Source organism: Zea mays, unplaced genomic scaffold (genome assembly GCF_902167145.1).
Source record: "Zea mays cultivar B73 unplaced genomic scaffold, Zm-B73-REFERENCE-NAM-5.0 scaffold_594, whole genome shotgun sequence".
Lineage (NCBI taxonomy): Eukaryota > Viridiplantae > Streptophyta > Magnoliopsida > Poales > Poaceae > Zea > Zea mays.
Genome location: NW_023367250.1, coordinates 29,104 through 39,142, shown reverse-complemented (window position 1 = coordinate 39,142; position 10,039 = coordinate 29,104). Strand labels below are relative to the sequence as shown.

The following is a 10,039-nucleotide window of genomic DNA, read 5'->3' as shown; positions in this document are numbered from 1 at the left end:
GAACCCATGAAAGAAGCCCACTTACCCACTCTTCTTTCCCACCATCCGCAGTATACCAATCACTCACTAGATGGTGGCCTCGGAATCGGAAAGGAAATAAGCTCATACTACTGGAATGGAATGGAATATGAGACACTTTACTTCCTACAAAACTCAAGTGAGGGGAGGGATGGATGTCCCGCCACGAACGGAAACATCAAGCCTCCCCAATGGTTATGTTACGTATCCACTCATCCTACAAGGAACTATGTCCAACCTATTCTATTTATTCCGCTATTCTATTTATTCACGACGAATTTGTTTCCGGAAGTGGCATTGAGAAGTGTTGCTCCAGCCTTTCATACTTTACTCGAATATTTTAGAACACAAATAAGATCCCTCATAAGTGCAAACAATGCAATAGCTTCGGTTAAGGCAAAGCCCAAACAAATCAAAAGAAAAGAAAAATAATTGTCTCGCTAATGATGGATTTCTAGCAACTGGATTGGTTTCTAGTTTCTTTGATAGTTGGAAGTTCTCCAAAAGTATGAAAGGCTGGAGGGCTTTGTACCAACCATTCTAGTGTGGTTGGATTCTGCTCAACAGCCCAAGGACTTTCCGCACATCTTTTGTTCTTTCCACTGCTTGAAGTGATTGCGACAACTACGAAGAAACGACGAATCCCAACTACGGATATATAAGAACCGAAACTGCTCAGAGCATTCCATCCGGCGTAAGCATCTGGATAATCTGGAATGCGACGTGGCATACCCGAAAGCCCTAAGAAATGCATGGGAAAGAAGGTCAGATTAACCCCGAAAAAAGTGATCCAAAAATGGATTTGGCCTAAAGTTTCAGGATATGTCCGACCAAAGATTTTACCCACCCAATAGTAAAATCCAGCAAATAAAGCAAAAACGGCTCCCATAGAAAGTACATAATGGAAATGTGCAACCACATAATAAGTATCATGTAGAGCAATGTCTAGCCCAGAGTTTGCTAGAACTATTCCAGTGAGCCCTCCTATGGTGAACAAAAAGATGAACCCTACAGCAAATAACATGGGTGTTTTGTATTGTATCGAACCTCCCCACATGGTAGCGATCCAACTAAAGATTTTGATTCCAGTGGGCACAGCTATGATCATGGTAGCTGCGGTGAAGTAGGCACGCGTATCAACGTCTAAGCCCACAGTAAACATATGATGAGCCCAAACTAGAAATCCAAGAACACCTATACTTATCATGGCATAAACCATGCCTAGATACCCGAAGACCGGTTTTCTTGAAAAGGTCGATACGATATGACTAATAATACCGAATCCAGGCAGAATGAGAATATACACCTCTGGATGACCGAAGAACCAAAAGAGATGCTGGTATAATATTGGGTCTCCCCCTCCTGCTGGATCAAAAAAGGTTGTATTAAAGTTTCGATCGGTTAATAACATTGTAATTGCCCCTGCCAGTACCGGAAGTGATAATAAAAGTAGGAATGCTGTCACTAAAACGGACCACACAAAAAGTGGTAATCTATGCATAGTCATTCCAGGTCCACGCATGTTGAAGATAGTAGTTATAAAATTGATAGAACCTAAAATTGATGAAACACCTGATAGATGAAGACTAAAAATTGCTAAATCAACTGCTCCTCCAGAATGGCTGGTAATACCACTTAAGGGCGGATAGACCGTCCACCCAGTGCCGCTGCCCACTTCTACTAAGGCTGAGCTTAATAGGAGCAAGAGACTTGGTGGCAACAACCAGAATGATATATTATTTAATCGTGGAAATGCCATGTCAGGTGCACCTATCAGAATCGGAACAAACCAATTCCCAAATCCACCTATCATCGCCGGCATAACCATAAAAAAGATCATTAAAAAAGCGTGAGCCGTTATTAAAACATTATAAAGTTGATGATTCCCACCAAGAATTTGATCGCCGGGTCGGGCTAATTCCATACGAATCAGTACGGAGAAGCATGTGCCCATCACTCCTGCAATGGCACCGAAGATGAAATATAGAGTACCGATATCCTTGTGGTTAGTGGAGAAGAGCCATCGGACCAGATTTGTCATTTTTTTTTCGTTTTGAAAACCTTATCAGAGAGGGGCCACTAAGGCAGGCAGGCCAAAGAATGAAGGGCAGTGAAAATGGTTTCTTCTTCTGGCTAATTCCGATACGAATACCAAAAACAGCTTACTTCCGTTCGTGTCCTCGGAAATTGGATTACTTATGAGTTTCTTCGGTGCAAAAGTAGGCAAGTCCATTTTATCGTGTTTTTCGTCCTCAAGACCTGATTTTCCAAAGTGCATTTCATATAGCTGCAAAAGTTGCTCATCCGATTTTCCCTCGCTTTTATTCGTAACATGGCGTAGTTACTCATTGGGTCCGCTGAGAAGAAAACAATAGGTCGTCACTACCTATGCTTTCATCTAGAGGAAGTCAGGCTGTGATTCGTAACATGGCGTAGTTACTCACAGGCCGTGGATCTCCTTTTTCTAATCAAGCAGCAGGCCGTGGGTTTTCTGGTTCTGCGCTTCAGAAGAGGCAAAGTTTCCGTGATTCGTATCTGCTTTGAGGGCAGGTGCGGGTTGGTTCATGCTTCGAAGAAGAATCGTTCTTTCTAGATCGAAGAAGAATCGTTCTCTTTCTCGAAATGAAATAAGTTAAGTGAAGTGATCCTGCGAAACCTAAGATGCCGGACCAAACCAATGGAGAGCCCACAGATGATATCAAGGAAACTGTTCCAGTGACAATGCCAACTAATACGACTTCGGACGAATACGCTATCCTCGAAACTAAACTCCCTGTATGGTCGAGAATGAATGGATTCCCCTATGGCAATTTCTTATTCCTGCTATCATAGCCTGGCTGGGATCTTAGCGGCACATTCTGACCTTGCTTCATAGACAGCGGTACCTTTCTCAGCTTCTTCTAGATAGAGATAGTTAGTTTCCTCTAGATAGCTAGTTTCCTTTTTTTTGGAAGATTGAGATTGACGCTTGGCAAATTGGGTTGACGACGCGCCATATGGGTTTGAGGATAGTGCCAGAAGTGCCGTAGCTCCTTTGCTGTTCGTGGAGGCTGGCTATTTGCAGTTGACTTCCTTCCCGAAGTGACTGGCTAGAATTCTCATACGATAATAGGAGAGAGATGCCGATAATTGGAGAAGGCGAGACCAAGCCTGCCGGGAGAGGAGAAGTGGCTTACGAGGCTAGAATAGAGTTGGTTGGTGCTGATACCAGTAGCTGCAGCTGCCGGGGAAATCTGTCCTGTCGGTTCGCGAGGAGTTGAAGTTGTTTGTACTTACTTAGACCCCAATGAGTCTATGGCTTGCCAGCCTCTATCTAGTCCTCTGCAGGTCAGGTAGAAAGACGGAAAGACTTAAAGGGAAGTTCTTGTTCTTATCTAGCGCAAAAAGCATAAGGATGAATTGGTTTTCCCTTCAAGCCACAACAGCGGTATGAGTTAAGATCCAAATCTAGCAAGAATCTTTCGCCACCCACATAGGAAAATGCGAGCAGTTTACCCACACCTATTCGAAGAACCAAGGTAGCTGCCTTTCCAGTCGAGTCACTTCTCTACCAGTACAATAGCTGGGTCTCTTTCTCGTTGGCACCATCCCTTATTCTTAGAATTCCTATGGCACTTCGAAAGATCATGTGCCCTGAACTCGTACGTGACTTATCCTCACTGATGTCAAAACCCAGCAGATTGTACTTTTTCTTTGAGTGGCCAGGCCAGGCAGATCCTAAGAATAGAGAACCTATGGCGTCTGAGATGGGTGAACGGCACACCCTACTACGGCGTGTTTATGTCATTGACACAGCTCGAGTAATAGAGACACAGATCTTGTTTCTTGGCTTGGGAAGACTTCCAACATAGAGTTCCTTCCCTTCAATGGAACAGCAATCGATGAATGGAGTTTGAGGATTGTCATAGAATAGAACAGAACTCGCCTCCACCTAAGAACTTCACTTTGAAATCCACAGCACGAACACGGCTCTTATAGATTAGGTTTCCTGGGAGTTCCCTTTCTTCGAGTACTATCCATACAATATTAGTGACCCTGCTCCTTTCCTTGAATTGTGATCTATTGCCTATGGTGGCTTCGGCTTAGGCTGTTGATTAATGCCTTGGTGTGTTTTCTTCTTGTTTCTTCTCTTCTTCTTGTGATCTTGATTGCGCCTGTTTGCACTTAGCTTGATGTGATTTTCTTTAGGCTCAGCTCTCCTCTTTGACGAGAATCCGAAAACTTTCCTTTCCTTGAAAGGGGAAGTCCGCCACTCCACTAAGACCGCTTGCTTCTCATGCGCTGATGAAGTTCGTACCACTTCTTGCTGTCGAAGAGCTAGGAATCCAGTCACTCAGGAAAGCGTAACTATACTATACTATACTATCTATTTACGATAATTTGATTGCTGACAACATCACGCTTCTCTTTCTCCAGCGTCATGCCTTGTGACCTCTAGTTTCAACCTCCTAGCATTGGCTTCACTTGATTAGAACCATAAGCATTTGCATTCGCGACCGTCCTCGTCCCAGGTTTTGTTCTTCTTTGCTTTGGTGAGGTATACCTCTATCAAATGTGCTTAGCCTTTTCGCTAGTGCTATTTCATGCCATTGGTTTGAACTGGATAGAGGGGAAGGGCCTTACCTTATCTACAACTATCTAATTGCAATTCCGGATAGCATAGCATTATTCTTAGCCGAGGAAGGAACCGTTGATGGCGGAGTTATTTGCACGGATTTTCCAGCTATATGAAGATGAGGCTAAAAGACGCGGATAGAAGTCCGAAAATTAGTTCAAAAAAGGCCACAATCGTTAAAGAAAGGGACCTTGATCCTTTCATCGTTTTTGCACTTGAAAAAGAAATTTGCAAAGCGGGTTATTAACGAATTGAGTTTACTTTTCAGTTGAGAACCGTCCAGAAGCGCTGAAGAGGGTGTCGGAATCATTCGAGGCTCCTGGAAGTTACCAGCGAGTGCCGGATGAATTGAAGGCTCGACGACTCCCTCGAATCCTGCAGGGTTAAGGGAGGCTACCTGAAGCTGCTGGAAGGCGAGAATCGTTTAATAAACAGACTGAGTTATAACCCATATTATAGTTATAAACTATATTCATCAAACTACAAACTACTAGAATTGGAAATAAAATAATGATTATACTCGGCCAGCGAGTAACAAGAAGGTGGCACAATTGAGGGTAGGAAAGAATCCAGGGTAATGGTCAATACTGAGAACATGAATTCCCTTAGCGCGTTGGATCATCGAATAATGGAAAAATTCCTATCTCTGGTAAGACGGGTTCATCAACTCATTTCTCGGTCAGATATTGGTCAACAAAAGTACAATTGGAACTTGTCACCAGCCTCATCTGGTGAGGGATCAGCTGTATCGGCTTTCCCTAGTGATAAGGTCTGTGAGGTTGTGGAGAAGATGAAGTTGATACACACTACGGAATTCTTTCTTCTTTTCTATTGCTTTTTTAGAAGAAAAAAGAAAGATAACTCAAAACACGTATTGCTGCTTCTTCACTCTTTGCTTGATCGCATATTCATGATGTTAACCCTTCTTCTATTTGCTGAAGCTGGGCATTGGTTGGGATTGAACCTACGGCACTACTTATGATGCTATCAAAGGTATTGAATCCGTAAGCTTATTGATCGCATATTGCACTTCTTTTCTGGAATGAGAGAGGAAAGGGTAGAGAGAGCGAGGATATGCTTAATCCGCTTTGGGAGGCATATGCATTTCAGTCTGCACGGGCTTACAAAGAGGCAGGCATTTGGATAGCACAGATAACCGAGACAGGAATAGTTGTCACGAGATATGAGAGGGAGAGTTTCTAGATGAGCAAGAAGGCGTTAAATATATAATGCAAAAAGGAACTACCTAATAAGCCAGCTCAGCTCTATGGTTTTTGCAACGTTTCAACTAAACTAATTGGAAATGCCTGCTCTTCGATGTTACAAGCTAGCCTTGCTACGATTTCCATATAGGTACAGAAGATTGTGATACCCCTCCCAGAGTGTATGCTCCAGATGAAGCTAGCTTCCAAGCGAATGAACTGTAAAATCTCTACTCTTTTGCCATCTTATTCTTACTTAAGAAGCTTCTCTAGATCGACTTCTCTTTCTTCATTAGGCAGGCAGGTTCGCCGCTTTGCCATGCCAGGACGAATAGAGTTAGCGAGCACGTAGCATTATCTATATCAGGAGCTAATAAAAGTCAAGAGATCAAATCCGTGCACTGGCATTTTGGAAGTAGCATTGGAAAGAACTTGCTTTGCATTTGTACACAGGGTGTACACATTATATATGAATGAAACATATTCATTAACTTAAGCATACTCCTTTTTTTATTTAATGAGTTGATATTAATTAAATATCTTTTTTTTTTCGATTTTTGCAAAGGTTTCATTTACGCCTAATCCATATCGAGTAGACCCTGTCGTTGTGAGAATTCTTAATTCATGAGTTGTAGGGAGGGACTTATGTCACCACAAACAGAAACTAAAGCAAGTGTTGGATTTAAAGCTGGTGTTAAGGATTATAAATTGACTTACTACACCCCGGAGTACGAAACCAAGGATACTGATATCTTGGCAGCAAGCATTCCGAGTAACTCCTCAGCTCGGGCGCCTGAAGAAGCAGGAGCTGCAGTAGCTGCGGAATCTTCTACTGGTACATGGACAACTGTTTGGACTGATGGACTTACCAGTCTTGATCGTTACAAAGGACGATGCTATCACATCGAGCCCGTTCCTGGGGACCCAGATCAATATATCTGTTATGTAGCTTATCCATTAGACCTATTTGAAGAGGGTTCTGTTACTAACATGTTTACTTCCATTGTGGGTAACGTATTTGGTTTCAAAGCCTTACGCGCTCTACGTTTGGAGGATCTACGAATTCCCCCTGCTTATTCAAAAACTTTCCAAGGTCCGCCTCACGGTATCCAAGTTGAAAGGGATAAGTTGAACAAGTACGGTCGTCCTTTATTGGGATGTACTATTAAACGGATTATCCGCAAAAAATTACGGTAGAGCGTGTTATGAGTGTCTACGCGGTGGACTTGATTTTACCAAAGATGATGAAAACGTAAACTCACAACCATTTATGCGCTGGAGAGACCGTTTTGTCTTTTGTGCCGAAGCAATTTATAAAGCACAAGCCGAAACCGGTGAAATCAAGGGGCATTACTTGAATGCGACTGCAGGTACATGCGAATAAATGATTAAGAGAGCTGTATTTGCAAGGGAATTAGGGGTTCCTATTGTAATGCATGACTACTTAACAGGAGGTCGCAAATACTACTTTGTCTCATTATTGCCGCGACAACGGCCTACTTCTTCACATTCACCGAGCAATGCATGCAGTTATTGATAGACAGAAAAATCATGGTATGCATTTCCGTGTATTAGCTAAAGCATTGCGTATGTCGGGGGGAGATCATATCCACTCCGGTACAGTAGTAGGTAAGTTAGAAGGGGAACGCGAAATAACTTTAGGTTTTGTTGATTTATTGCGCGATGATTTTATTGAAAAAGATCGTTATCGCGGTATCTTTTTCACTCAGGACTGGGTATCCATGCCAGGTGTTATACCGGTGGCTTCTGGGGGTATTCATGTTTGGCATATGCCAGCTCTGACCGAAATCTTTGGAGATGATTCCGTATTACAATTTGGTGGAGGAACTTTAGGACATCCTTGGGGAAATGCACCTGGTGCAGCAGCTAATCGTGTGGCTTTAGAAGCCTGTGTACAAGCTCGTAACGAAGGGCGCGATCTTGCTCGTGAAGGTAATGAAATTATCAAAGCAGCTTGCAAATGGAGTGCTGAACTAGCCGCAGCTTGTGAAATATGGAAGGAGATCCAATTTGATGGTTTCAAAGCGATGGATACCATATAAAATAAAAAAGAAGCAAAATAGAAAGAGAAAAAATAAGTTAAGAAATGCAGTAATTCTTCTTTATTCCTCTAATTGATTGCAATTCAATTCGGCTCAATCTTTTCTAAAAAAAAAAGACTGAGCCGAATTGAAATAGATCTTGATACGATCATGAGACTTGACAAATCGAGATTCTTCTATTCTATATCTAGAATATAGAAAGGTATAATACAATAAACAAATATAAATAAAAATATAGTATTATCGTACGATAATGGAATCAAATACGCAGTATTTACAGAAAAGAGTCTTCGTTTATTGGGAAAGAATCAATATACTTTTAATGTCGAATCGGGATTCACTAAGACAGAAATCAAGCATTGGGTCGAACTCTTCTTTGGTGTTAAGGTAGTAGCTGTGAATAGCCATCGACTACCCGGAAAGGGTAGAAGAATGGGACCTATTCTGGGACATACAATGCATTACAGACGTATGATCATTACCCTTCAACCGGGTTATTCTATTCCACTTCTAGATAGAGAAACGAACTCAAGGAGAATACTTAATAATACGGCGAAACATTTATACAAAACACCTATCCCGAGCACACGCAAGGGAACCGTAGACAGGCAAGTGAAATCCAATCCACGAAATAAATTGATCCATGGACGGCACCGTTGTGGTAAAGGTCGTAATGCCAGAGGAATCATTACCGCAAGGCATAGAGGGGGAGGCGCGCCTATACCGTAAAATCTATTTTCGACGGAATCAAAAAGACATATCTGGTAGAGTAGAATCGTAACCATAGAATACGACCCTAATCGAAATGCATACATTTGTCTCATACACTATTTCTGGGGGGATGGTGAGCAGAGATATATTTTACATCCCAGAGGGTTGGAGATACTATTGTTTCTGGTACAAAAGTTCCTATATCAATGGGAAATGCCCTACCTTTGAGTGCGGTTTGAACTATTGATTTACGTAATTGGAAGTAACCAATTAGGTTTACGACGAAACCTAGAAATCGATCACTGATCCAATTTGACTACCTCTACGGGATAGACCTCAACAGAAAACTGTTGAGTAACGGCAGCAAGTGATTGAGTTCAGTAGTTCCTCATAGAAAATTCTTGACTCTAGAGATATGGAGAAGACAAAATTGTTTGAAGCACGCACAGAACCGGAAGCGCCCCTTGTTTCAAAGAGAGGAGGACGGGTTATTCACATTTCATTTTATGGTCAGAGGCGAAGCTAAGCAGTGGTAATTAAGACCCCCGGGTGAAAATAGGGATGTCTCCTACGTTACCCATAATATGTGGAAGTATCGACGTAATTTCATAGAGTCATTCGATCTGAATGCTACATGAAGAACATAAGCCAGATGACGGAACGCGGAGACCTAGGATGTAGAAGATCATAACATGAGCGATTCGGCGGATTTGGATTCCTTTTCTATATATCCACTCATGTGGTACTTCATCATACGATTCATATAAGATCCATCTGTCTAGAGATCGTCATATACATCTAGAAAGCCGTATGCTTTGGAAGAAGCTTGTACAGTTTGGGAAGGGGTTTTTTGAGAAAAAAGAAGAATCTACTTCAACCGATATGCCCTTAGGCACGGCCATACATAACATAGAAATCACACGTGGAAGGGGTGGGCAATTAGCTAGAGCAGCAGGTGCTGTAGCGAAACTGATTGCAAAAGAGGGTAAATTGGCCACTTTAAGATTACCATCTGGGGAGGTCCGTTTGGTATCCCAAAACTGCTTAGCAACAGTCGGACAAGTGGGTAATGTTGGGGTGAACCAAAAAAGTTTGGGTAGAGCCGGATCTAAGTGTTGGCTAGGTAAACGCCCCGTAGTAAGAGGGGTAGTTATGAACCCTGTGGACCACCCCCATGGGGGTGGTGAAGGGAAAGCCCCCATTGGTAGAAAAAAACCCACAACCCCTTGGGGTTATCCTGCGCTTGGAAGAAGAACTAGGAAAAGGAAAAAATATAGTGATAGTTTTATTCTTCGTCGCCGTAAGGTAAGTAAATACGTAACTAGGAATATGGAAAATTGCATTTTTGGAATTTGCAATAATGCGATGGGCGAACGACGGGAATTGAACCCGCGCATGGTGGATTCACAATCCACTGCCTTGATCCACTT

General features: G+C 42.4%; 1 pseudogene across 1 annotated transcript; it reads left to right on the top strand.

Annotated features, from left to right (window-relative positions):
• The first annotated feature begins 6,349 nt into the window (after positions 1–6,349).
• LOC118475721 (ribulose bisphosphate carboxylase large chain-like) lies at positions 6,350–7,907 on the top strand (annotated as a pseudogene). Its single transcript, XR_004855075.1, has one exon. The product of XR_004855075.1 is annotated as a ribulose bisphosphate carboxylase large chain-like (transcript).
• The last annotated feature ends 2,132 nt before the right edge of the window (positions 7,908–10,039 follow it).